At 34.6% G+C, this 27429-nt stretch overlaps 2 long non-coding RNA genes across 3 annotated transcripts; both read right to left on the minus strand.

Moving 5' to 3' along the window:
- Positions 1-701: 701 nt before the first annotated feature.
- LOC128077746 (uncharacterized) lies at positions 702-7355 on the minus strand. The gene is made up of 3 exons (XR_008205167.1): positions 7289-7355; positions 5763-5866; positions 702-1919 (listed from the first exon to the last, which is right to left on the minus strand). It is a non-coding gene; the product is annotated as an uncharacterized LOC128077746 (long non-coding RNA).
- A 2833-nt stretch (positions 7356-10188) lies between these two features.
- LOC128077721 (uncharacterized) lies at positions 10189-25812 on the minus strand. 2 transcript variants are annotated; one of them, XR_008205141.1, is made up of 4 exons: positions 25626-25812; positions 24385-24518; positions 12883-13020; positions 10189-10332 (listed from the first exon to the last, which is right to left on the minus strand). It is a non-coding gene; the product is annotated as an uncharacterized LOC128077721 (long non-coding RNA). The 2 variants fall into 2 exon arrangements; XR_008205140.1 differs by having other exon boundaries at positions 12883-13014; positions 25626-25752.
- Between the last annotated feature and the right edge of the window lie 1617 nt (positions 25813-27429).

The following is a 27429-nucleotide window of genomic DNA, read 5'->3' on the forward strand; positions in this document are numbered from 1 at the left end:
AGAAGATTTTTTTTTTAAAGCTTTATCAATCTAGTTTTTGCCATGAAGAAAAAAAAATAAAAAAAAAATCAGCCCATAAAATTGTTTTAAGGACATTCTATTTGTTACAAGTGCTATCTAGCAAAAAACAGTGAAAGAAAGCAGATGCATTGTTGACTGATGGTTTTGTGGTAAGCTGCACTCCTGGACTGTAAAATCTAGAAAAACAAATTAAAAAAAAAAAAAAAAGAAAAGCCTCAAATGCTATTCTGGCATTTTATTTTCCTTCTTAGCTGCTTTAAACCAATATAATTATATTTTCTTAACCTCTTCCAGGGAAAATTCAATCTTTTATTTATCAGAATGCAGAAAGCTTTATAGAAGTTTCCATAAGGAAATAGTCTGGTGTATATACCACTATGCTTTAAGATGCCTAATAGCAAGGAGAGGAGCTAGGAAATTAATTATTTTTGAATCTGACTTCTTGAAAAGAAAGGAAAAAAAAGGAAAAAAGAAAATTACCTTCAGGTTAACTCTTGCCTACTCTTCCCAACCACATACATATATTTCAAGAAAGATCTGATCCATATGATGGTATGATGTATACAACTAACATTGTAGTACTTTCTAAGAGGCGCTAATTAGGTCACTGAGTTTTCCAGCTGTTATATCATGAAAGTGATGTATAAATGTATAAATTTCAGTTACATACAGCTAATACAGGTTATCCAAGAAACTGTTTACCTGATGTGTAAGATCACCTTTCATCACTCTAAATTTTCCCTACTTCTTCTGTCTGTTAGGTCACAATGCAGTTACCTTGAGGTGGCTGTTTTCATAGCTGACTCCACTTGTTTCCAGCATTTGCTAGAGTACCAGTACCTGAAAGATCTTTCGGGAGCAATGAAAGTAATAGTAAACAGTGACCAAATTAAATTCCTTAAAGCCAAAGGTATCAGGATGAAAAGAAAGGAAGAAAAGTATTTCTAATTTAGGCAGCAGCAAAATCATAGGTGATTGATTCTAAGATAATGACCCAGGGAGTTATGCATAGGCACCCAGATTCCCTTAAAGACAAACAAGAAACTCAGTAGACTGGCCCATAAAAACACTTCAGTGAGTGGAGCCCAGTTCCAACAAATAAAATACCATGATCACAGCAATGAGCCTAAAACCACACCAAATGTACCAGGGTCAGTGTGGCATATTAAGTACCTCTATACAGGTTGGCTCTGTAAATTGGAATCCATTTCTGAATCAAGCTCTTAGTCAACTGGGGCTTACTTTTCCAGAAACTCAGCTCATTGATGATACCTGACTTTTTTCAAAACAACTCACCAATTAGGCTATCTGTTCAAAACCATAAGAAAACACAACGCTTTTGTTCTCAGCCTGCACAAATTCAAATCTGTCCTTCCCATTTCCCAAATGTACATCCAAGTCACTACAGTGTGGGAAAGCTACTTACAGCAATTACAAAAATAAAGCCCAGAATATGTAAGCTTTGGATTAGAATGCTTTAGAAAACCTATTTGCATAGTTTCCAAAAATAGAGTCTCACAATAGACACTTTAAGCACTTCAGTCAGTTTTTTTTTCTGATGTCAGGAAATGGCACATTTAGACGAGTTAAAATCAATAGTGATTTCAACTGGGACAGGTTATCACTGCAAAACAGTAATACCAAAGACAAAGAAATGATATACTGTATTTTCCTTTTATGACTGGATTAATTTGTACTTTATTCATATTTTTAAATGTCATTTTTATATCCAGAAGGTCAGCTATCATTCTCGTACCCTTTGAGTAAGACAGCTGTGAAGGGGACTGATGAAAAAAGCCTGTAATTTTAATGAAGTTTCTGTTCTTGATTGGTTTTCCTCAAAGAATCTTGTTCATACAGAATATCTTCCAGCCAGGCCTGACTCCTATCCGTTAGTCCTGCAAGTATAGAAGATATTTATAACCTGTAACAATGATGTAAAAAACATCTTTCTAATTAATAAAGTTTGACAGTTTTATTAATCTTTTTGCCATTTATTATGCTTTTATATTAGGCACCCACTTCTCATACTGTCTTCAGACTTGTTAATTTCTTTTCACTATTTGCAAAAAATGAAACTGTAATCTTCCTTCTCGAGAAACTTAACATTGACAATGCTGTAAACAGCAAGAAGGCCTTACTGCAGATTGAGGACAATTCCATAATGGTTAGAACAGTGAATTATGGAAAAAGAGAAAGGAAAAAGAAATTTTCTGAAGCAGTGATTTCGAAGAAAGTCATACAGAATTCAGGTGAAGTTGGCCGAGGTCTTTTTTGGGAAAGGAAAAAAACATGATTAGAAGAGATTATCTACAATTAGTCTATATTCTCATTTTCAAAAATAGTTGACTGACATGATATGCTGATAAAAATCACAAGCTGAGTTGAAAAAACTAAAACTTTAAACCCATTCTCAGATGGCATGCAGTAAATAGCAGCATGACTGCTGCTCATTGCTTTTATTGCAAAGTGAAATGGATTAATTCAAACTTTAGGCAAACTTGCACAAACTTCCATTGAATTAATATGGAAATTACACATTTCCTTGCTGAATCTTTGCTGAACAACACACCAATAATTCCTTGCAAGAGGAGTGAGAAAGTTATCAATGACAACACTTATACCATAGGCAATATTCTGAACTCCTATTGGAAAAAAAAAAGTGATGTGTACACTGCACAGTGAAAAGTTGCATAAAGACTTAAGAACCAAGTCTCAGCAGATCACTTTTTTTTTTTTTTTTTACTGGATGCTGCATGCTCCCACAGTGCCCTGCTGGCTACAGTCATATCATTGCTTTGAACTTCCATGACACGTACACTCCAAAATCTCAAAGATAGCCTATGTCTACAACAGCTTTGATCTTCTTTCTGCAGGTGGGTATACAAATGACCAGTGTGAGCTAAAGATTTGGCAAAGTTAATTGGGGCTGGAAATGTCAGAGGACACTATCTGCAGGACTTTTAGAGTTATCTCCATTTGATGGTTCTTGTGCAGTCTTGGACTGCAACACAAAGATCTGCCCGTTTAGGCTCTGATCCCCAAACATCAAAACACAGACATCAGATATTTCCCATGTAAGTGTACCATATATTTTGAAGTGGACAGATCTGTCTGAACCTGAAGCGATAGCAGAGGTGTACAATTATTAGACACTGCTGCAAGAAAACAGCTGTTAGCTTTAGTTAGAATTAAACTGAGAGCTGAATAAGAACTAAAACTTTCATAAGTAAAACAAACTGTGCCAGTATTGTAGCTTAGCAAATTTGAAAAATAAGCCGTTCAAGTAGTATTACAGAATCCAAATCTGTGTTCCAATACACATACGTTTAAGCATTATCAAATAATAAACTGAATTCATAAATTCATAAATTCATAAATTTTAATTTTAAAACATTTTGATATGATGCACTGAAAAATTTCAACAATTCCTTCAAAAGGCAACATGAAAACTACATTTTAATTGGCATAGTTCCTGCATTTTACCAAGGGCATAAACCAAATCACCACAGATGAAAAAAATTAATGTCCTCCTGTAAAAAAACATCTAAATGCAGAATAAAATTAAGGGAAAATAAACTACTTAAATCCACACTGTTCCGCATAATAGCATAGAAATATATACTACAAAAAGCCTCACGAAGAAACATTTTTTTTTTTCCTCAAATTTGATCTTATCTAACTTATGGGAACACTTCCAAAGAAAAATATATCCAATGTATTCATTTTTAGAACTAAAAACTAATCATAAATATATATTATTTCAAATATGCATAAACAAAGATTTCCACCTAAATACAATAAAAAATTGTCAATCAGAACATAATGCCTCTTAAACCCTTGGAGGAATCAATTTGACATTGTAAGGCAACTCCAGTTAATGCTCCTTAATTTACAAGGATTTTCATTGAAAATTTAGGAAATGTTGATTTGTTAAAGATTTGAATTTTCAGCACTAGGAATCTGTTCTACAATATTACACTCTATTTTTATTTAAAAAAAAAATAAAAAAACAATCGGAACGATGTAGATTGACAATAAAAATAGTTTTACCAATATCTGAAGATAGTTGGGAGATTCTTTGAAACAATGAAAGATGATAATTACATGGTAAATGTCACACAGGGCAATAGAAACAAGTCAAAACAAACTTCACCCATCATTGAATTAATCAGAAAAAAGGTGAACAAAAGTCCAATGAATTGTTCCAGCAACCTCTGTGTAGTACAGTTCAGAAGGTTGTGTTTCAGCAGCATATGTACTTGTCACCCTCATTACAAATCTCCCTGTAAGAACATGACCTTTATTTAATGTTATATGCTAGTGTTCCTAATTAGAGAAATTCACATTTTCTTTAACAACATGTGTAATGTGAGCTTTTAGCATTCTAGATGCTGTTCTAAGCAAAGCCAAAATTTTGGTAATAGTGCCTGAACTCTGGTGATAAGTCACAGTATCCCTAATCTTACAAGTCACAAATCTACACGAGTGACTTTTTCTCAAAGCAAAATTCACCATGATTAAATAAACAGGGACCAAATCTCCACTGTCCTGCAAGATTTAAGGATAATTTACTTCTGTGCAAAGTCAGTACCACTAACGTACTATCAAGAGACAAGTTTTAATATTCCAGAACAGGCAACAGTGAGTTCAGATTGTGCTTAACAATAAAGACTTGGGCTGGAACTATGGTACTGCATTTAAAGTATGCATAAATTGCACACTAGTAGCCTCTGTTTTAAAAAATAGCATAAGCATGATGACCCTGTGCTGCTTTACTCATTGTACTTAGCTTGCTGGGGACAGTCTGTTATAATGATGTCTTCTTTTTGAGATATAAACGACACTCAAGTTGCTGCTACACAGCCTTCCACTGTGTCATGTGGCTCATCCAGAATTACTCAGTCAGCCATACGTTGCCAAAGAAGAATCTTTCAACTCTCCACCAGAAAGACCAATGTAGAATTTACATAATTAAAATAAAATGCAATTGAATAGAAACCATAAGAACCTCTTAGCGTAAAAAACAAACAAAAAAGCCATACCACAAAAAACAAAGAACCAGGAAATCTTGTATATTACTCCACACTGAGGTTTTATGCACATTTTCTTAACAATTTCAAGACCTGCAATATCCTCAAGAATTCAATCTTTATTTGAAACTACCTTACTCTACCAAGCGTAGCAAGTTTTTTTCTGCAATGCCATAAAGTTTGCTTCTACAGTAAACAGAAGTTACTGAATTGTCTCACCTGCTTTGACAGGCCTTTGTCAGCCCACTATCATTATCAAAATTCTGCAGATCTGTGGTGGGTACCTAAGAAGGATTCTAGAAGGATCCTAGATCTAAATTCCATATAGGAAAGGAACTCAAAGTAAGTCATCTCATATTCCTGATCTTTCTCTAGACTCTAACTAGTGATTTAACTAGCCTCTAACACAAAGCTGTTTGAGAACTTCTTCTCTATTCTCACCACCAGAGAGAAGGATTTGCCAGAACTGTTACACATCCAACATATCTGGGTGGAACTTCAGTCAACGAAGGGTATAATCTCTTAACTCAGCTCTCCATTTATTTTCTGCTGCCGGAACAATGCAAATGATACTGAATCAATCTTGATCTTTTTTGGGGGGCTGTTTCTTTCTAGGAAAGTTTCCAGGAATGAGGAGGAAAGCAATCATTGAAGAGATTCGGTTAAACTAATGAGGGATGGATGGAAAGTTAATGGTCATTCCTGTACCTTCCAAATTACCTGTCACCCTGTATTTTGGAACGCAGCAGCCAGAGGCTCCATCCAGTATCTCACCTTCCTTTTTCATTTTCACTGATTCAGTAAAATGTGATCTGGGAAGAAAACATGAATGAACTCTGTTATCTCCCTCCAGTAATTTTTTCTTCCTTGGCAGGCCCAGCAAACAAACTGGAATTTATTACTGATTTTCTCTCAAAAATACCCCCCAAGAGAAAGACAAAAGGAGATTAAAAATTATTTGAAATTAATTACAACATTAATGAATAATACAAGTCTATACAAAATATCATATTATCATTACTATTCATATGATGTAGTAATTGGTGCTTTCATTTAAATAGTTAAGCATAAGTAAGGTGGGATATAAGCCTGAAAATAGCAAATGGTACTATAATTACGCTTGTAAATCAATATGGTAAACAATGCTAGATCTGAGTGATTTATTCTCTTTGTATTTCCCCATATTAACCATTTACAATCACTAATGCTACTTCCTTATCTTAGATAAATGTAAGCTTTCAATATGAAAATATTTTTGCAGAAGATATAGTATTGCATTCATGAGAAAGGTGGATTCATATTGGAAAATAAAAACAAAATATATTTATTTTTATTTTCCTTGTGGAAAAGGAAGTGTTCACCAAGTGTTCTACCTTGGAAAATCTTCCTATAAGTCCTTACATAATCCACCTGTAGACATGTTGCCAAATGAAAACAGGTGGAGAAAAATATTTAGCTATCATCCATCAATCTCATGGGCCAAGTAAAGCAAAACACTCCAAAATCTTCACAGAAATAAAGAAAATAAGGACAATTGAATCAAATTTGCCTTACACTGAAGTATAACAAACTTCAAAAAAGTAGTAACAGGTCTCAGGAACCCAAATGTGCCTGTCTTCGTAGGAATCTAACATACAAAAACACCATAAAACCTTATGGAAAAATGACATTCATTTAAAAAAAAAATAAAAATTCTAGTCATTCACTCATTCTCTTGAGTTTCACTCTCACATTCTCTCATTTCTATTTTCATGAAAACCATAATTGGTGTGTATTTATGGTCTGGCCAAGATCCCTTGAATGCAGGACAAATGGTGGTTGATATTAAGACTTTGCTACATCTCTGTGGTTTATTTTGATTTTTTGAGAATGATTTTTTTTTGGAGTAGCATTTAAACTTTTTTTACAAGTCAAATAATTACATTACATTCTTTGGCCTCAGTATCTTGATGACTTCAATCTCTATTGTTTTGAGGCCATGCTATGGTCTACTCTTATTGTACTCTCATTTTAGATATCTTTATAAATAGTCTGTCTTCTTCCTGGGATAACAAGAAGGATGGATCCATGCAATGGGCTGCAACCATGTGTCTATTTTTGCTGTTATCAGAGATTTCAGTGACAATTTACCTCCATGTATAATTAATGAACATACAGATGTTATAATTACAAAATATAACAGAGAGTTTGGCTAAGCAGTTATTAAACCAAAAGAGAACAGATAGAATGCTTACCCATATCCTGGGCTCACTATGAAACTCCAGAGAAGGGAACCTCCAGAAGAGATCCTTCCCTGCTGGTTGTCAACTCTTAAATGGGTCTAGGAGAGATGGAGCCAGGCTCCACTCCTTCCAGCAGAACAGGTGAATTGCCTTCACCTGTGCTCCTGTGACTGACTCATTGCTCACCTCAGGTGATCAATAAGAGGTTCAGGCTGTGATTCAGCAGTTCTCATACGCTCCATTATGACATTACTGAAGCAGAAGCCTTCTAGTCTTGTTGCAGAAAATGAATTCCTTGATGTTTGTTGGTTTTAATGCTATCAGTTAGCTTATTAACATAGGCTATTTTTTTTTTTTTTTAACCTTTCTGTTGTTTCTTGTAGTGCTCATATTTCCATTCCCATTAAATGCTTGAATCTGAATATTTTTGTAACAAATCTCCACTGTTAACTTTTCTAAGTTGGTGGTGATAATATTCAAAACTGTGAATATAATTTTATGTAAATTTCAAAAACAGGTAAGTAATTAGACAAAAAAAAAAAAAAAAAGAGTAATCATCATCTTAACAGACATCTTCAAAGCACAGCAGTCGCCTTTCTCCAAGTGCACATGAAAACCCAAACCTGACTGCCTTTAGAATCAAAAAGCTAAAAATATGCATTTTTTTTACTCAACTTCATACACTTACATTAAACATCACATGGTTCCCTTGTGCCACTTTGAGAATATGAAATGAATGAATAAACAATTGAAAAGGCTCAGCACTGCCCAGAACAAAATATTCTGCTGTGTATAAAATTCAAACTTTAGTTAACTGATAAAAGAGAACCATTCTCCAAAGAAAATCCAAATCAGGTTACTTAAAGATATCAATCTATTTATTGACTTTAAAAAACAATCAAAACTAGATATCTGGCTAATACTGTGGATGAAACTTCACTGATTTCACTGGTTTTAGTGAGACTAAATAATTTCAAAATTCAGCAGAATCTGCAACACTACCATTTAATACCTTGACATTGCTCTCTTCATACAGTACAACTTAAAATCCAAAAATTGCCCCAGTTATAGCTGTGTCCAGGGCCTAGCTAAACGAACAACACAAGAGTGAGCATTTTTATAGTAGCAAATATAGGCTTCTCCAAATAGCTTTAATGTTGTATAGCAGAGATGCTAAATTTCTGCTAGCTACATACACTGTCCATATCTGTGTTTGATTGATTTTACAAGAAAAAAAAGATAGCATATCAAGTGAAAAATTATTTTTAAATCTAAGAAAATGTTAGCCAGTACTTGTGTTTTTCTTTTTCACTATTACCAAACACAGCAAATTAAAGGGAAAACAGTACTTCTCACATTTCATGTAAGTTTAGATTTGCTCAGAGGAGGAGATGCCTATCTTGTGCGAAGAAGAGCTGATGAATTAGACAACAAAACAACATTATGTGTTTCACGTGGTCCTACTTTCAAGTTTCAACTTTGCAAGGATACTTGGGGAGAAAGAGAATGAGAGAACTGTGGTTTCTCTTAATTTCCTGTTGCTGCAAGGTCCAATATACAGCGCTGTGCCTGGCAGAGTCTGCTGCAGGGTGCTCATCCTTTATGTTTCTTATGTCTTGCCAAGGATGCATAGGGGTCAGCAAAGGTACTTCTTGACCTCATGAATCTAAATAAATATACGGATCTCACAAGTCTATGACTTGACACTCTCCTGAGAGCCCTGGTGAAATGCATAATTTAGCATCATTCTGTCTGTGTGCATTTGTTTGCATTTTGCAGTATTGCAATCTAATTTAGTTATGAAGACCTGTACATATTAGAGAATATAGGATATCATAGAATATTATTTATACAGTGTCTCCATGTTGGTTGCACTGACCTACATCTACTGAGGTAAATGAGAAGTCTATGAGAAACATTAATGAGAATGCAATGAGAAGGTAGTGCCTCATGTTGTTTCTTATGATGAGACTATTGAAAATACGTTCCCCCAGAGCTTCTTATGCTCCTCCAGACAAGCAGAAAAACCAAATGTGATATTTTCCTGAGCAAACTACATAATTTTTCTTTCAATATATTTCAAATTAGACACACAGATGTTTCTAGTCTTCAAATTAAGAAAGAAATCTTGACTAAAGTACAAGTGGGATCTTGACAATTTGCTGTGCAGTGTTCATAGAAGAAACATCCAGCTGCAAAGCATTTTCAATCACAGACAAGAAGATAATTCTATATCCCACGAATCTATCTAACTTGACATAGTAAACATAACTCAGAAATTGATTTTGTAGAAAGAGTTCAGACTGTTTACACTATCTCTAGGCTATCTCTGTCACCACCAGGAAGTTATTCTCTATTGAAATATGCTGAAGTACTTGCATGGGAAAAAATGAAACATGCACCAGTCCTGTAATACAGTCAACATCATGTGGCTGGGTCAGTAGCCCAGACTGCTTTGTACGTGCGTTAAATTCAACAAAATGAAGACTCACATGCAGAAGTCTTAATGGTGACACAGTGTTGAAAAAATCAGGAATTTTGCATGTATTTCCTTCTTTTCACTAGCATTTCATTTTTATTCAGCTATCTGTCTCCCACAAGTGCTACTGACACATTTTCTGGTTCCAAAATTTCAGGCTAGCTCAGTGCAATAAATCTGTTGCACATATAACAGGTTTACAGACAAGAAAAATCATACAGAGCAAAGCTCTGACACAGTAAATACTGATGTCCAATCACTTTCTGTAGTAATCATTTGCTGCATACAGCAAATACACAGCAATAAGCTTGAATACAAGTGTAAAAATTTCAGGATAACCAATGGAAATTAAATATCTATTATCAACTGAGATAATAAAATTTTGTGCCTAGTTAGTTTAATACAGGTCAAAGAAACAAGCGAGAAAATATAATTAAATGTTGTGGCAGTTTATTAAAAGGAAAAAGAAACCAAAATTCAGACAGCTTGTGGTTTTGAAGTTAGGTATTTCATAATGAGTGTCTTTCTTCTGGGGGCATATGCCCATGAGTATCACCTCAGTATTGCACAGTAAGGCCTAAAGCAATAAATGAAAGGAAAAATCAGTATAGGAAGAGACTGCAGCTAATAAATATTTGATCAGATACACAAATTCACAGAGTTTGATAATGCCCTAAGGAGTTTACCATCATTTATTAACTCCTGCAATGTAAATGCTATTATGTTTCTTCAGAAGCAGCAAGCCAATAAAGAGCTATTAATCTTTTCAATCAAATATATACATCTGAAATACTATAGTAAATACAGGGAGGTGCTTTGCAGATCTGGAGTTGTTCGTGGTCTTTTGAAGAATGACAGTTTTAATATGGCAACAAAAGCATGTTTCAAAATGAAATTATTTTACAAAAATCTGTCCTGTAGTAGAAAATATCAGCTGTCTGAATTGCCAGCACTTCTGGACACTTATCTTGATTAGTTAGATATTAAAAACTACTTTAGCAGAATACACATAGCAATAGCATTCATTGAACTCTAGAGCATTTAGAAGAGGAGCATCACTCAGAATTGGATTGTATACTAGCAAACAAATGTTCATAATGATATCAACAACACTCTGGAATACTAAATCTGTGTTAACAAAAATTTTAAGTTTCTACTTGTGAAACTGTAGTATCACACAGTGTTCTAGTGCATCTTACATCTCGCTGTAAGGTAGCTGTCACACTGAAATCTATGAGCCTGCTAAGAGATAAGATATCTCTTTGGCCATAAGAGAGCAACTCGGTGTTTTTGACATGAGACATGGCATTTCAGATAGACAATGAAAGAACTATGGGTGTTAGGCAGCAAAGTGAATTTAAAGGAAATTTCTACTATTATTTATTTGAAGTGGAAGAAAAAGATCTTACTCATTATTTTTAGGGTGGTTTAGAACTTAAGATTTTACATATTACCAAATGGAGCAACTGAGAGAATCTAGGGATGATTAATGTTTAAAAATTGATGTTTCCTCATATTTTTAAAGGTGTTTGGTAGTCACACATAGTGATACCTGTTACCAGATCATGTCATATTTTATCGTTGGAGTTAGTCCTTTATGGGAACTTTACATTAGCTAAAAAGAAAAATCTTTACACAGTCATGCAACAATAAGGATGGTGAGGCATTGGAACAGGCTGCCTAGAGAGATGATGAGTGCCCTGTCCCTGGAGAAATCCAAGGTCAGACTGGATGGGGCTTTAAGTGTCTTGACTGAGTTGCAGGTGTCCCTGTCCACTGCAGGGGAGTTGGACTAGATAACCTTTAAAGGTACCTTCCAACTCAAATTATTATATGATTCTGTAAGTATTAGCACAGGGGACGCTAAAGCTATTTTGTTTCATTGCAAGGATGGCAAATATTATCTGGATTAGCGAATTGCAAATATTTTGAAATATTTCTATTCCTATTAAACTTGCACTAAAAATATGAGCACAAATGATGGTGCTAAATTCTCACAGTGATGGTATCTAATTCTCACAGACTCCTGCAGATATTCATTTTGGTCAGGTTGGAGTGCAGGTAATAGATGATATATTTGCAACTACTTGTCCTCCATTTTAAATACAGTCTTCTTTTCTGGGACTGAATGTTTTGCAGTCAGATTCCACGCAATCTGTACGTGGCCTCATAAATATGCTGGAGTTCATGATTATTGACCTGCAGATAGTAAGGAATCTTTCTTGATTAGTAACCTCAAGTATGAAGAGGAATGATGCAAATTTTGAAATAATATTGTAAAGAGAATCAATTCAAGCTGGTTAATAGGATTAGCATTTTATCAGTTACCTATGAATATTATACAAATAGAATACCTACGTCTATTTCATTTTTCCCCAAAGTATAAATTACATAAATACCTCATCCTATATTGAAGGTTAATTCCTGAGTTTCTCAAAAGCACAGGAAAGATACTGACAGAAACTTTTATAGGCACTTTTGTGAGTAAAAAATTCAGGTCCTCTGAATTTCAATATCTACTGCTTACTCCTTTTCATCTCAGTAAAAATTTCTTTAGAACTAAACGTATATTTCAACACTATTTACACGATTTAAAAAGCAATGTGTTAGTTTGAATACCCATGCAAAAGCTGGTCTTACATGCTAATATTTAGCAGTAGAAGAATTCCATTAATTTCTGTAAAATAAATCATTCTCTGTGCTTATATGGAAAGTAATCAGTTGAGCCTCTTTTTTTCCCTACTAACTTAACATACATATAAGACAAATTAAACAGGTGACAGGAGGATGCCCAAGAAATGGATTGAGCACTTTTTAAAGGTTAGTAGCAGTCTCAGGGCCTAAAAATATTCTTTAAAAGTCACTGTACATGATATGCAATTAGATGGATGAGATTCTGCATAATTTGGCATATGTCAGAGATAAGATTCCCTGCAGAGGGAATCTATCAGAATTGATTTGACTGCAGAATATAATAGATGCGACCTTTTAGGGCTGTAAAGACAGTAGTACAGTTAAAACATGCAGTTTCAGGTATTTGAAAAAAGCCATAAACACTTGGAGAAAAAAAAAAATACCCCTAGCAGCCAATCAAATTTAGTCAAGAAAAATATAGACCCAAGCTCACCTTTGGATGACTCAGCTGAGTCATGCAAGGTACTTAGATCCTTGGATCTAGCTTTAAACAGGACACAACAAGAGAATCCAATACTTCCTCATGACTGAGCTTTATTTCAATAACATTTTTCACTGTGGTTTTCTGGAACTCAGAAAATCAACAAACATTGCATAGAATGAGTAATCACCAACCTACAAAATTCTTTACCTTCCTATGCACTGGAATAAAATGTACAAACAACGTGGTTTTAAATTAATAAAAAGTATCGTACAAATATTAAGCTAATTCAATACTATCATTCTTTAATATATTGGACTGGTAGGTCTTCAGAATGACAACAATCTCTTTACTGAGGATAATCTGTATGAATCTGCAAAAGATTAAAAGACCTTGTAGAATTTGATCACAGATATTTCCTGTTTTGTTTCCAAGGAATGTCTTCATATTAGTAACAACATTGCTTATGTAATGAAAACCTCATAGTGGCAGGAGAAACAGGCCAGGGATGATAAAAGCCCGCTGAGCTGATTACAACACCTCAGCCATTTTTAATGAACTTTGGATCAGATTCCTAGGGAGGGAAAGACAGGATGGTATTGATTGCAAATACAGTAGTGACCATGGACTGTTGTCAGACTGGGTACTGCAGAAAATGCAAGAACAAACACAGCTGAAACTCTAACTCTATCTGAAAAATAATCGAATCTGTAAGATTTACTGTGTAGGCTTGGGAGGTTGGTTGGAAGATACTGACATTTTCAGAAATATACAAAACTAATAAAATAGTTACTTGAGTGCAGAACATCAAGTTCAATTTTAAATTAGCTTCCATGTGCTATCGTGTATAGTCTTAATTGCATAAGTAAACAAAACATAAAACAGGATTATTTTTTTTTTTTTTTACAGGTTACTTTCAGACTAGGAGAGTTCATTTTGTGTTGTTTCTTATTCTCAGCATCTGAGCAGGTTGATAATTATTTGAGTTACACTAATAAGTAAAGTTCACCATCTTACTCAGCTTACTAATGAGATGTGAACAAAAAGTGGAAAGGATTGGCATGAAAGGGATACATTGATCAGTGTGGGTAGTTTGGTTAGGCCATAGTTGGACTCAATGATCTGTAAGGTCTTTTCCAACCTGAGACATTCTATGATTCCACGAGAGTGGAAAGCAAAGAGTAAACTGCAGGATCTGAGGAGCTTCGAAACATGCACTGACGTATTTGCTGCTGTAGCTTTTGCAGCCATCACTGTCTCAAAAAGCACATTAAAATGGAAGAAGTATCAAGACATAGAAGGTATGTTTGGCCTGAGGGCAAGTGCCATCTGGCATTCACATTCAGAATGAGCGTGAACCAGTTAAACAGATTGTTTAAAAAAAAAAAGTTATAACAAGAAAAAAGTGATGCATGTCAAGAGAAAGCCTAAGAAGGGGAGAATAGATATTTCATTTTTAACAACGTGCACATTCTTTAAAAGGTTAGTGCATGATTTTCAAATATCAGTGCACAACTGTGCATTAGTGGATTGTCTTATAAACCCTAGCCTCTTTCACTCAGTGACCTATCAGTCCTGGGAATCTTCTTTGTCTTCAGAAGTTTCCGAACTGATCTGAACTACCAGTAATTGAAATGTCTTTGAAGAAGACATCTTGATTGAAGAGGATGGGCATTTCACATTCTAAAAAGATTTTTGCCAGCCAGTGAAAATACAGAAAATACAACTTTACAGTTGATAGTGAAATGAAGGAGAAGGTTCAATCTTATGGGTAATTTTTTTTTTTTTTTTGAGAAATCACAGAAAAAGAAAATGGGTCAAGTAGTCGGAAGGACACTAAATAATCAATACTGTGAAGTAAGGAAGCAAACAAAATGCAACCCCAATTTCAGGAAAGCTCTCAATATGCGAGTATATTAGCCTAAGATGAATTTTATGCTGCTTCAACTTGACTGCTTCTGATACCTAAGCTAGTTCACTTACAACTAGTTTGGTTATCATTGACCTACATTTAAATGACTACCCTCATGACCAAACTGAACTGATGTGACAAAAAATACAAAGTCATTTTCCAGTCACTTGCATGCCAGTCCTATAAGACTCCATAACAACTAAAAGGAATTAGAAATTCTCATTGTGGAAAAGGAATTTGACATTACTGACATTCCTGAGACTTGATGTGATGATTCATGACTTGGATGTTCATATAACTGGCTATTATGTATTCAGAAAAGTAGACTAGGTAAAAGAGGAAGAAATAGGGGAAAGCATTCCACATATTCAACATTCTACATCTATCTCTTTTAACATTAGTGGTAAATCAGAAGCACAGGTTTTAGATACATCTAAATGGATATGATAATGCTTAGGTAGAAATTATTAAATAGTATCAGATCAGAAAACGGCATGATTTCCTTTCAAAAATCTTGTCAATAATGTGTGCAAATAAGAAAAAGAAATCTATTTTTACATAAGTCAGGGAGATATACATTGAAAGTTTTATGCACATAGTAATAAAGAAACATTTAACCTTTTTTAAAAAAGGAGAAATGTATCCAACTCTACTATTTCTGGCCCTCAAAATCATGGAGGTTGGTGGTTGCCTGGGAAACAGCCATCATAAACTTGCTTTAAAAACACGACAGGATACAGCTTCTCCCCCATCATCTGACAGAGAAAATACATTGTGTTGGGCAGTGTTAATGAGAGGAAGGAAGTCTGCTTGTTCCATGTTTTCAGGTACTTGGTTTTTACTAGTGATAACTTTCCTAAGCTGCTCTAAATTATGCATGAAACGGCTACAAGGAAGAAAATCAATGAAAAAATGATTCAGTTGGAAATTCCATGAAATGAGACAGCGGAAAGCCAAAACAATGAGTAAAACACAAAACAAACTGCTTTGACTATGGCTTCAACTTTGATGAAAGCACACCCCTTTCAAAGTAAATTTTTTTAATACATATTAACATATAAAAAAAAGTAGAAAAAGAAAACAATAACAGTAGATACCAACTTGAAGTTTACTGATAAGACACTAGAAAAAACACATGGCTGACAATATAAAAGGAAAATAAAATTCATTTTAAAAATCTATTTCAGGAGAATAAAGACTTTTCATATTATCTGGAATTTTTAGAGACAAGGTATGACACTAATGGGCATTCATTAAATGCATTTGTACTGTAATTTGGAAAAGTTTAACATTATGATTATGTCAACTAAGTAAAATATAGCAGAAGATGTTAGGAGACATTTAATTAGAAATAGTACTTTATAATCAACAAGCCCAAAGTATCCCTGACCAAAGGACTTACAAGAATGTATTAAAGTATTCAAGATCTCTGTTAGTAGTGCTACAAGGAAATTTCAGATGCCTGGGTGCCCACTAATGTCGCATTAAAATTAAAAGTATTTTTTTAAAAAAAGATTTTTAAATTTTTAAATTTAAAGTAACTAGAAGGGATGGAAGAAATCTTCCAGACAGACATGAATACCACGGAAAATAGGGAAACGCTAACGTGGGAGACAGTTCAAAAACTGTAGGTATAAAGCAATATATTTATATTGTATATATACACAGTGTAAGCCATGTTTATAAAAATGACATTTGGTAACTTACACATGTTCTCTTTTGTGCAATTACATGGCTTCGCTAACTGAAATTTCTGGTTTATGAACAGATGCAATAGCATTTGTATAGCATCTGAGTCAGTACTGTAAAATAATCTGGTAGGAAATTAATACAATATGATACCTGTAAAGCTTACACAAAATAGAACAAGAATTGTCTGACTAAAAGACTTAAAAACAAACCAAAGCATTTCTGGTGGGGTTTATCTGCAGATCTAAATACAAATCCTGAAGCCATTCAGTACTTTTACCAATAAAGTGAATAAAAAATTGCTCCTGATAAGACCTGCAGATGAGGGAAAGGTGATAGAATATAACTAATAATAACAGCATTGCAACTGTACATATCAATGCACAAATACTCTGTTCATGATAAACTCTAAAGCATAAGACTGGAATAAAACTAGAACTATCAATTTTCAACTGATTCTGAAAAAATCTGATGAAAATGTTTGCATTTCTATCCTGCCCCAAATATGCTATTTCCAAACACTGAAATGTCAGTTTCATTTTGATATGCATGGAATTTCAAATACTCAGTGGTTTGATGTTCTATGATTTTGTTGAACTAAAAATTCAAAATAAAAATGTAAAAACATGGATAGAAAATCTGGGCTATGTTTGAGGGAATAATCCATTATTGTAATTTTTGAAAGGTTACTTACAGACCAACTGCTTGTTTTTCATAAAATGCACTAACATTTCCTAGTAATTTATAGTCAAGAAAACAGAAATCTCAAAGTTAAAGATTCATTCTTACAGCATTTCTATTCCACTGTCTGAGAATCATAAATACTGCCTAGGATTTTTGTCTTCTCTTGCTACTCATTAGCTGCTTGCAAAATTTCTTCTGGCACATATTGCTACCTAATAACATATAGATACTGTTGTTACTTTCAGTTGACTATAGAATTAATGATGTACACTCAGATAAATATGGAACTGAAGTTTCTAGTGTAATTTCCACTGCAGGCAGAAGCATCACTTTTCCCTACTTTTATGTATGTAATACACATATCCGCTTCCTCATCTAATACATCTCTCAAAAACTACGTACGTTGCAAACTTTGATAGTGTCCATGACTATCCATACTGAACTTTATCCTAGCTGCAACATCCATGCGTGCTACTCTCTTTCCTCTTTTAAGAATTGAAAACCCAGGGTTCCTATGCTTAGGAGAGAGAAGATGCCTTTCTGCTTCTAGTTACCTGTCAACTTCCTAAAAAAATGAGATGATATATGAGAAAATCATGGAAAAGATGTACTTGTGAACCTATCTCTGGAGGTCTATTTATTGGTCTTATGATGTGATATCAAGGAACACCTGATAAGGAAATACTTTCTTTGAGATACGTCACCTGAGTTTGTGTCATTTGCAGCATTAAAGCTTGAGTTACAGAATCAGTAGGCTGATACTGAACTTCCTCTTATTTTATCCCCTTGAACATATAATTTTATCTGCTACAGCATATAAGGATACACAGATAAAATGCGGTCATTTTTAAACAAGAATAGTTCTGTACATCCTATCATTAAGATAAACATAGATCTTGCACTTCCTTTTTATGTGCAGCAGAGTTAAGAGAGAACAACTATTTAAAAATAATAAATAAAAACCATACAAAATCCCAAAGTAGAGCAGAGTATCCGTGTACAAGAACTGATGTGGAAATAAATTAAACATTTTAGTCTTTTGCCTAGGAGAACTACAAAAATATATTGCTAAAGACACTGACAAAATTTAGCACGTTACTCATAACCTGGCAGCCTTTTCCTACTACTTCAGTTATATTTTCCCAGACATTTGCTGGGAAAATCCCCCATCTACCACACCTCATCCAATCCCCATTTCATCTCTCTTTAATATCCTTACTCCTATCACATGATCACAAAACTGCAGTGAAAGTGAAGTTTCATGATATTAATTTGCCTTACAGTCCCTACAGATAAAAGCTGACTGACAATGTTGTAACAGAAAAACAAAGTGACCACACACATTTGTTCATGGCACAAAAACAAACAAGCAAACAAAAAACAACAAAAGGAATGAATAGGACTATTTGGTTTCAGGAAATGTACAGGTTCCATTTTGATCAATGTCCTCTATTAAAAAAACTATTGAAATATTATTAAAATACTTTAATTATCGGAGTAATTTAAATGAACATGAACTCTTGATGGCCCAGTTACCCCACGTATCAAACGTCGTCGCTGTTTTAAATGGGCAAGTTTAAACCTATCCAATATTCCATCACTAAGTGCCACCATTGCCCCCTAGTGTCCCGACAAAAACAGTAAAGAAAAATAAGCTGCTGATTGGTCAACAATTAACTCTTTGAGGACACGTTATGTATCTTTGTTCATCATGAAATAATTTGCATTTAGTTACATGGCACTGATACTGTTTAAATGCTATAGATAAGGGTACAAAATATTCACATTGTGTCCTCAGAGCATATTTTGTTCATCTATAGCACCATGCTTTCAAATCCCATTTCCTCGTGACAGATAATACCTTTAAGGTTTTACTGATTCAAAAAACAACAACAACCAGTTCATAAAAAATAGTGGTGAAACACTCACTCCTCAAAGGCTTTTTTCAACAATTTTGAAATCGAACAATTCGACAAAATCCTTCCTTCTGGGAAGAAAAAGTCCCAGACTGTTGGCTTTGTTTTCTCTCCCCATTCTCTAAAAATAATGAAGTAGAAAAAATTGAGGTAAGATGTGGGGTAGGATAGATAAACCAATGTTGCCTCAATAAACAAAGAAAAACAACAACACTCCAAGACCCTCCATAGTAGAAAACCCAAGGGCGTGTTGCCAAAAGCAATAGAAATTACTCAGTAGTGCAGATTTAACACTTGAAGTACAGCACCAGCAGGAAAGACCAATAATAACCCTCACTAAGGGGTTAATTAAATCATTTTGCAACAGGTAGCTGTATTTTTGAAAGATCAAAAGTCAAGGTAAAGAGAGGAATCAAATGCACCTTTCAGTCGGAGGGCATATTGAACTAGTAGCTAATAATTGCCACTATTAACTTTTTAAAAGTATGAGGGCCAGATCAAAACAAATGTCTTCCAGATTGCCAGCCCATGAACCCAGAGGCAGATATTAGTGGCAAGACAGTAGAAGCTGAACCTTCCTGCCAATATTTCATTATATTTTATTGCTGTGTGACAGATGGCAGCAGAGAGGCATTCTGACATAATGACAGCTAACATGAAAGCGTGTATGAAACAAAGGTGTGTCACTTCCCCCATGCAGAGAAAATGGCACCACTGACATTCATTAACCACTGCTGCATGTTTATGGGAATCAAACAGAAGATGCAAGCACAGTGAGGCACTGCATGATGTGTTTCAGTAGTGGCAACATCAAAGACAAGTCACATTCTGGACAGCCATGCAGATGTTTATGAGTACAGCTGCAGATTCTTGTTCATGATTGGAGGAAATGCATAGCTAACAGTGGTGACTGTTGAAAAATACTGTTTTGTAGCTGAGAATTTATTCTGTGTTATTGTGCTCTTTGTATCTGTTGTAGTTTCCACAGACATAAATCAGAGACATTTCTTTTTTGCGTGAAGTTACACAGCACAAAAGGCAACTGACATGAAGTCCACACAATGAGAATGCAATCTATATTCCAACTATAAGCTCCTTTAATTTTATGTAATTCATGTACTCTTATAAATACACATGAAATTTTCTGTGGCGCTCAGTTCTCAAGGTTCTATGTATTTTCTTGTGCCATTATTGTTGTCTAAGACTGTGGTTAGTAATGCCATTTTGCTGTTGATGGTGGCAATGAAATTTATTAACCAGGCATCACTATTTCAGATGTGAAGTAGTGAAAATTTTCACCTGTGAAAGTCAATTTTGTATTCTCACTGCAATTAATTAAAAAGTAGGTCAGCAACCATTCTAGATAGTGATATGAAAAGGGAGGGGGAAGGGAATATTATACAGAAATAATTAAGCACTTACTATATTAAATTAAATTACGCTACTATTCTTTCAAATGCACCTGCTGCCATATATTTGAAAGTGAATTCTTTTGCTTCACGTTATATCAAGTTTCAGGACTGCAACACAATGAAAACATCACTTTTCTTTGGAGCTTCTCTAATTGCTATGTGATAAACATGCAGGAATAATGAATGCTAATGAGTGGACATATATAGCAACTAGTAATTAAGTAGTTTTTGTGTTTTTTTTTTTAAACTACTTTAATTGGTAGTTAATTTATGCACCTGATTTTTCAGGTGCTTGTGTATATATTCATTAAAAATGACCTCCAAGAAAAGCAGGAACACTGAAGAATAAGACAGAATGACAGGTTAGCTGCTACTAAGTGTTCTTCTTCCTTACATCTGTGTCGAGAAGTGCTTTTTGTAAGGACTGTAATTATAAATGATGCAAATAATAGAACAGTTTCAAAAACTTTTCATATACTGCACTACTTATAGCACTGTCAATATTTCTTTCTCGAGTTCCTGTTTACTAATTTGTTATAAAACTCACTGTAGACTGAAACCTGCTTTATACTGTTAGATCTTGGAAAAGAAAAGTTCTGTATTTTTTTTTTTCTGAATGTTAAGAAACTGCCTCTAATATTCTAATTTCATGAAGTAAGCTAAAGATACCTTATTATTATTCAATGCAAGTGGGCTAAAATTCGATTTTTAAAATAAAATGTTGAGGCTATATAAAATAGTCATAGCACATGTATATTAACTTCAAACCATTACTTTAACAACCTTAAAGCTGCACACAAAATGGTAAACTGTGAAGTATTGGCTAGCTTGTTCAACAAGTACATACTTTCCACAGTGAGAAGTACATAAAAACAAGTCTTCACTTTATGCAGTAAATGAATTTATAATCTTTAAGATTTAAAAATATGATTGGAAGGGACCTGTAAACTACCTACTCCAACTGCCCTGCAATGAACAGGAACATCTACAGCTCCATCAGGTTACTCAGATCTAGAACAAAATACATGGTAGACACAGTGGCTTTACAAACAGAAATCTAAAAGGTACAATGTTGTCTTTCAGCAAAAAATATATTACCAGGCACATTAAAAATTCTCCGTGCATCTGTCAGGGACAACCACTTCTCTCACCAATAATGCTGCGTAACAGCTACATAACACACAGAGCTATCAGCTGCACTTTCTGTCCAAGCTGAAGTGTGTTCAGGAATTCCAAGACCTTAAATGATCTTCTTCAACCACTGATCCATCCTTGTTCTGCCTCTTACATACTTTGAAATACTCTACATATACTTGGTAAAAGGCAAACATTTACTATTTGTGTTTCGGTTTTTATCTAACTGTGACTTAGTTCCTCACTGCTAAAGCAAGAAACTCAATTCTGCAGAGTATTGTGATGACAATCTTTTTAAGCTGTATGAAATGTTTCAATACTCTATCCCATCTAAAAGCCTTTGGAACAATTTCAAAAAGTAATTCCAATAGAATAATTTCTTAGGTATTTTGCTGCATGAACTGACACAAGAATGCTAAGGTCTTAGTCTTTGAACGTTTGATGGTAACATAAGAACAAATAATGAGTAGGCTACTCTAGTGTGTTTCACCTGTCTTTCAAAGCTTAGTAACACATTATTATTCAAAGACATGTTGAACTTTAGATTAAGGGCCACATCTCCTATGTAATTGTATGGTAGCTAATACAGTGGCCTATAATCAAAGCCGTATTGGAAACTAAATATTAAATAGCAATACCAGTTCAATACCACCATCTCTCTAGAGTGCTGTATATTGATTGCCTTGTTTTTTTCATAGGATAATTTTAAAAGCAAAATAAAATGTAGATGTAGAATCAAATATGTAATAACATTATGTACAGCACAAGCATGGCAAAATGCTCTCTGAAGGAAAATGCATACTAATATCTAAAGCCTGCTCTGTTCTGCTTCTTTTTTCATTATACCCGATGTTTCATTTTAACATATGCATTTGAAACTCACTTTGTGTTTTAATGGAATGCTCTGGGCCAAATTGATCCCTCATGTAATGTTGTGTGTGCATGTGAGACAATTATTACGATTTTTAATGGCATGAGTTTGGGGTGATTGCATTATTCATGTTGGGCATATTGATGAGAAGGTCATACAGGTCACTGCAAGAATTTAAAATACTTCTGCAGTTCAGAAATGTACTTTTTACAAACATACCTTTAAAAATGTGTGCTTACTAGTTTTGTTTTTATTGATCAGTACTAAAATTATTTATTTCACTGTCTGTCCGTAAGGTCAAATTTTATTAGCTGCTATTTGCAGTCTCAGAACAACTACAGTAATCCTAAAATTAGAGAATCCCAAAAGAAAATTCTTGTATTGTAGCAGATTTTCACTCTCTTAGAAGATTAATGGAGCAGACTTGTAGTACATTTTCTGTATCCTGTGGCTATTCATTTAATGTATTCATTATGCTGGACACCATTTGAACATTTGCAAGAACCTGATTTTCCTTTTTTTTCCCCTCCAAACAACAAAGCTCTGAATTTGCTTCATTATGAAAGTATTGCTAGGTTGCGCATAGCTGTCTGTAAGAAATACTTTAAACAGTTTGTTATATTTCTGACATAATTTATAATGATAGCCTGGAGATGCTTTTTATCTGTTGCAGTGACTCTATGCCCTTTCTTCTCACAGCTCATGCCATAGGGGGTGCAGCTAAGAAAAAAATTGCATCACATTCATATCACTTATAAGCAATTTCTACTCTCCTTAAAGCTATGGTTTTCATCCATGAACTAGAGGAACCCAAATAGTTCTTGTAACTTACATCACGGACTAGACCATCCACAGGCAGTTAAAAGTATTTTGGATGCAGAAACCTGGTATTGAAACTATGCTAGAGTTTTAGGAACTACAACCTGAAAGGAATAACTGCTTTGAGTGGAGATACGTAGGGAATGTCCTCCATTATACATAGTAACATCGTATGGCTTTGCCTAGACTGAGGGCTGATTGAATACATGAGCCATAGCCAACAGGACATTACAAACAAGGTCTGAACATAATAATAAGCCATGTCTCACATAGCAATGCAAGCAGACTCTGAATGTAATGAGCCTTGATGCAAGCCACAGATTGAGAAGTAACTGGGGAATGACATCTGAAACTGCTGGAAGGGTTTTACTATCTGATTGGCTGCTTGTGCCAGTGTCCATCTATAAGGATACTTGGAAGCAGAAGCCAGGGTTGGGGGAAATATTGTCATGAGGACACCCAACATTATGTAGCAGCAGAGTGCCTGAGATGGAACTTACAGGTAATGAACCCAAGTGCCTGACAGTGAGCCTGGTCAATGAGCGTGTCACCTGCTTTAACTGCACTATTTTGCTGAGCTGGTAATATGAGTGAGTTTCAGTTGTGTTTGTACGTATTTATCTGATAAGATTTTTCTGACACACTCAATTCATCACACAGTCTGCTTAAATTGACCTCAGCAACATCATAATGTTTAGTTTTCCTTTTCCCTCAGTGACATCATTCCATTCCTGTTTGAAGTATTTGAGGATGGAACATATAACTCAGGTTTCAGTCACTTCTAAGAAGCGATCATCACCCCTTGCAACAAACACCTCAAGTCACATTAAGGAAGGACATTAGCTTATAGAGATTAAGTACAAATGCTCAAAGAATAGCTGGAGAAATCTGAATTACCTTTGATGTTTTGGGGTATTTTGCGACATTCAAATACAGCACTTTGAAAAATTTAACTTAAGACAGAAAACGAATTCTGAAAAATCCTAGTGACAGACACAAGGTTATGGTTTATATACTTAAAGAAATGATGCATTACTGTTAAAGAGCAAGCATTTAGATTCTACTTTGAAAACTTACCTTGTTTTCTGAATATTCAAAAATATATAACCAAATCCTCTGCAATCAGAAGAAAAAGCCCTTGCTGATCTTGTTTTTCAAGAAATTATCCTGCATAAATTATTGAAGAGATGAGTCACTGTTTCCACAATTTCCTGTAAATGCACACACATATTTTATCAGATGGGAGAAGAATATTTTAGAAGCATGAACTCATATATATATATATACGTATATATAATATATATATTATTATATATAATAATTATAATTATTATAAATAATATATATATATACACATAATTAACTTCTGAACTCTAGAAATATCTGATACACATGGGTAAAAAATTCACTTTTGATTGAAGGTGTTTTTTTCCCAGGATAAATATCAACTAGTTTTTTTATTGCCTACCAATGTTTTGGCCATCCATCTTAACTGTGTTTTTTTCTTTATGTATGCTTGCAAGCACTAAACAAAGGTATACTAAAATCAGGGTTTTTTTAAACTGAATTACTCATCACTTCTTTACTTTTCCCTCTTAACATCCCCTGCATGTTCTTAATATTAATCATATCAAAATCTTAAAGAGCAGCTCTCGTAAAAGATACAACTCACAAATTCAGCAATGCCCTTTTATATCTCGACTCTGATTTAAGAGCCAACACAGCTAAGAGCATGATAGTATGCTGCTGTAGCACATTAAAAGGTCAAATTTAAATGAGTTCAAGGTTGGGGTGCCATTCTTTATCTCAGGAAAGAATTAATTTTGAAATCCAGTTAAATACATGATTTTTTTCCTCAAATTGTGTAAGTCATACAGATTCATTTAAGCTTCAGTTATACTAGTATTAACATCTAATTCCTAACTAGTCATATCAGAATTAATAAATATTTAAGGTTTGCAAAACAAAGTGTACTTATTAGTGTTTGGAGGGCTGCTGTCTTTTACAGTAGATGTTTGATGTAAGTGCAATAGTAGTTCCTAAACTATTTAGTCCAAAGGAGATTTCTGTTCTTAGTAAGCAGTCTAATTTTCACCTTATTCTTATTGCTTACAATGCTTTTAGCAGTTAAGATACTATTAGACAAGAAGATATTGAAGGTAAGACTGGTAATTACTGTCGGTTCTTTTGTTAAGGCCAAACACTGAATATTGCATTTAGGAGCCTATAAGGATAGGTGACAGCAAATATAGCTGCTTTAAACCACTTTCAGATCACCCAAGATGTCGCAATCTGATAATGAAGAAGGCATTGCTTACCCCCTTTCCAAGGATCAGGGCTCACCAAGCACTCCAAAGAAGATGATCTCTAATTACAGGTGCTCCTTCCTGACAGTGCTTAAATGAGGTTAGACAGCAGTGGACCCTGGCTCCACCTTTTCACATTGCGTAGTTGAATTGCTTCCACCTGTAGTCCCAGGGCTATCTACACCCCTTCACCAGGTGTTCAATCACTGGTTCAGCTGTGATGTAACAGTTCCCATACAAAGCCCTTCCCTTTTTCTTAGTTTCTTCATGAGAGATCTGTGATAGATGTAAGGCTAGCAGATTAAGGAGCCAGGTGGATCTTTTTTAGATTTTTCCCCTGTTGCTGAGATTATTCATTTGTGGGGCAATCACAGAATCACTAATTGCAGCAGTTGGATGGGACCTCTGGAGTCCATATAGTCCAAACACCCTGCTAAAGCAGGTTCCTTGCACATGTAGGTTTCTAGTCAGGTCTTGATTATCTCCAGAGGAGACTCTGTGATCTCTCTGGGCAGTCTATTCCTCAGTCACTATGACAGTAAATAAGCTCTTCCTTGTGTTAGTGTGAAACTTCCTGTGTTCCAGTTTCTGCCCATTGCTCCTTGTTCCTCTAAAGCATACATCAGAAAAGATTCTGGCTCCATCAACTTGACTCCTGAACTTTAGATTTTCATAAAGTGATGGGATTCACTCTCAGCCTTCTCTTCTTCATACTGAAGAGATTCTTGTCACTGGTGTTGAAGGTGCTCCAGGCTCTCAGTCATCTTTGTTTCCTTCTGCTGGATGTTTTCTAGCTCTTTCCAGGAGATCCCTGTCTTTTTTGAACCAGGGAGCCCAGAACTAGACGCAGTATTTCAGAATGCCCTATTCAAATCTTGGACTGGGATCCATTGTGCCCATGGATGTTCTCAGCAAAGACAGCACATCTCTCTAGAACTGATGAAATGAAAGAATGAGTTCTGTATACCTAAAGCTACAACTTAAAATATATACATATATATATATAAGAAAATAGAACTAATAACGTATCTTAATTGTCTGCAAATTGCTATCAGTGTATACACATATTTGTGCATGTGTCTGTATGTATCTATATGCGTATACATGTGAATGCACACCAAGTAAGACAAAATATAAATAATGTGAATAGGGGCTCTAAGCATTTCTTCTACTTGTTTATTCTGAACAGCTGCATCTTGCTTCAGTGGAATCTGTTGGACTTTTGCCATCGATTTCAAAGGAATCAGATTCAGGCCACTAAGACCAGCAGTTTTTATAAACCAATAATATTTTAAATTCTTGGCTTTGAAAGTCAATATGAAGCTCAGAGTTTACTCTCCCCTATGCAGAAATAACCTGTAGGGGGGAGAATGGGACCTTTAGACAATTAACTATTCAGTAATTCTTAAGCATCTCAATAGTGCTTTTAATCTTCAAAGTGCTTTATAAACATTAACTAAGTAATCCTTTCAGTCCTCTGAAGTAAGTAATTGGGTATTTACTATACTGGTGAAGAACTTCTATAAAATACAAGGAAATGCAGAAAATAGCACTTTTCATTGACAATTTTTTTCTTATGTAGGAAAAGGAAAAAAAGTAAAAAAAAAAAAACCAACAAAAACCTCAGGCTCTAAGTCTATAGTCCCTTGGTACTTACTCCATTTCAACAACTACTGCTTGAAATCAAAAATATAACCTGTATGACTTCACCCATTGCTAGAGATAGAAAATACCTGCAAAAAAGCAGCTGCCTCTGAACTTCTTTTTTCCCAAATAATTGTATTTTCTAACTGAATTTTCCTGGCACATGCTTCAA

This window comes from Tympanuchus pallidicinctus, unplaced genomic scaffold (genome assembly GCF_026119805.1).
Source record: "Tympanuchus pallidicinctus isolate F22 unplaced genomic scaffold, pur_lepc_1.0 scaffold16, whole genome shotgun sequence".
NCBI classification, from domain to species: domain Eukaryota; kingdom Metazoa; phylum Chordata; class Aves; order Galliformes; family Phasianidae; genus Tympanuchus; species Tympanuchus pallidicinctus.